The 2,500-nt window shown below is 44.8% G+C and overlaps 1 long non-coding RNA gene across 1 annotated transcript in view; it reads left to right on the top strand.

The window, feature by feature from the left end:
* Positions 1-2,500, top strand: part of LOC138852860 (uncharacterized) — a 455,553-nt gene that overhangs the window by 224,431 nt on the left and 228,622 nt on the right. The gene's annotated exons all lie outside the window — the stretch shown is intronic.

The following is a 2,500-nucleotide window of genomic DNA, read 5'->3' as shown; positions in this document are numbered from 1 at the left end:
ACTGACCTTACCCTTGGGCATGACCTACTTCCACACTGGACCAATGTGACACCACCTACGGCTGCTGCACCTCTCCTGCCTACAGTATATAAGCTACTTCTTCGCACATATTCTGTATTCTTTTCAAGATTGATGGACATTACATCTACTCCAAGGCTGAGGACTGATTGCAAACCTCTGTTCTTCACCATTCTCGGCACAATATCTCAGACTGATAATACAACCAATCCTGATAAAATACAAGTGTTACACATATGACTGGTACTTGTCGGTTCTCTGAACCATTAATCGGTCTGTATATTTCGATCCCTTTCTGGGATCCTCTTCAGCAGATACATAAATGAAAAGGGAACTTCACCCCTTACAAGTGAGTGGGGAGAGGTGTCCAGCAGTGGGTAGGAGAGAATATAGGTCCTGAAAAGCAGGGCAGACCTGTCCTGCCTCCCTGCTTGCCTATTTTTCTGGTTTTTTTTCTTTCGTGATGGTTTGCTGTGTTTTTTTCCTCTCTCTCTAAGTCCTCCATTCGCATGTAAGAATATTTTATTGTGTCTGTTTTTATTTCGTGAGGTTTGATTTTTTTCCTCAGCTAACGGAGGTTCAGAGAGAAGAAATCCTCAGTGCATTTCCGTTTTTTGGGGAAATAAAAAGAGACACCAATAGAGTGTAATGTGATTCTATATTCACAACGTTTCGCCCACACAGTGGTCTTTATACCGTTTCAGAATTTCCTACCATGCCACCTGAGATTAGCCCAGCCAGGCTTGTTTCCATGCAGCGAGGGAAGTTCAGGACGGGCCAGGCTAGCGTCTCACCTTCACTGTTCCCTACACTTGCACAGCTCTTGGTAACTGCGTCACTGTCACTTCACCAGCCGCTCGACTTCACGTGGAGTACCTGAGCCGTCACTGCTACGCTGCGCTGCGCCAGAAGCAAATTTCGCTGTGCACTGACACAGTCTTTCAAGCCGAACCATCTCAGACAGAGTTTGTGCGGCTGTCAGCAGGTCGTCTGTCAGCCTCCGTCTTCCTTCCCTCTCATTGTTTACGTTGTGATTCCTATAATGATTCTGTGGCTCAGAAATCTTCAGAGGTTACTGTCCAGTAGCTTGGTTGGTAGCGCACTCACCGCACACACTGAATGTCTGTGCTTCGATTCCCGGTTCGGGTGGAAACGTTAGGACGCGTTTCCTTAAGACACCTGTTGTCCATGTTCACCTAGCAGTAAACAGGTACCTGGGTGTTAGCTGACTACTGTCGGTCGCATCTTGGCGATAAACTTACCCTAATTGGCTCGAAATGTTCTGCATAACAAGGTGCTTTCTATATAGTATGAGCTTTATCATACCTCTTCCTAAAGCTATGTATGGATCTTGCCTCCTATACATCACTTCCCAGACTATTCCACTTCCTAACTACTCTGTGACTGAAGAAATACTTCCTAACATCCCTATGATTCATCTGAGTCTTCAACTTCCAATTGTGACCCCTTATTGCTGTGTCCCATCTCTGGAACATCCTGTCTCTGTCCACCTTGTCAATTCCTCTCAGTATTTTATATGTCGTTATAATATCCCCCCAATCTCTCCTGTCTTCCAGTGTCGTCTGGTCGATTTCCTTTAACCTCTCCTCGTAAGACATACCCCTTAGCTCCGGAACTAGTCTTGTTTCAAACCTTTGCCCTTTCTCTAATTTCGTTACATGCTTGGCTAGGTGTGGGTTCCAGACCGGTGCTGGACCTGACGTACACAGTGTCCTGTGTGTCCTGAACGACTCCTTATTGAGATGTCGGAATACTATTCTTAGGTTTGCTAGGCACCCGTATGTTGATAGTTTATGGTTGATGTGCCCTCGGGAAAATGTGTGTTGTGTTGTTGTTTTGTGTGTTTGTGTGTTGTGTGTTTGTGTTGTTTGTTGTTTTGGTTTGTGTGTATTGTTTGGGGTTTTTTTTGTTTTTTTTGTTTGTTTTTTGTTGTGTGTATTGTTTTTTTTTTTTTGTTTGTGTCTCCCTTTTCCCACCATTTGGTTGCAGGTAAGCCCTACCCCTGGCCCCCCTCTTCCATTGCTACTGGGCCCTCTCTCCCCCTCCATAGCTTTATCAAACCTCTTTAAAAATTTGATGGTTCTGCCTACTACGTCTTTTTCAGGTTTTCCCCTGCCCCTCTATGACTGAAAAATTTTCCCCTCTATCTCTCTGACTCATTTGTGTCTTCAATTTCCCAATTGGCCTCTTGTTTCTGTGTCCCCCCCCTGGAACATCTGTCCTTGTCCACCTTGTCTATTCCAGATATTTTTTTTCGTTATCATGTCTCCCCTGCCCTCCTTCCTCAGTTGAGGGTTTTCCCCTTAATCTTTCTTCATAGGACATTCCCCTTAGCTCGGGAAAAACCTTTTTGCAAACCTTTGTATTTTCTCTGTTTCTTGACTGTTTTATAAAATGGGGGGTTTCCCAAACATGCTGCATCCCCAGTATGGGCCACATACACGGTGTACAGTGTCTTGAA

Source organism: Cherax quadricarinatus, chromosome 1 (genome assembly GCF_038502225.1).
Source record: "Cherax quadricarinatus isolate ZL_2023a chromosome 1, ASM3850222v1, whole genome shotgun sequence".
In the NCBI taxonomy this organism is placed as follows: domain Eukaryota; kingdom Metazoa; phylum Arthropoda; class Malacostraca; order Decapoda; family Parastacidae; genus Cherax; species Cherax quadricarinatus.
This window is presented reverse-complemented; position numbering and strand designations above follow the sequence as displayed.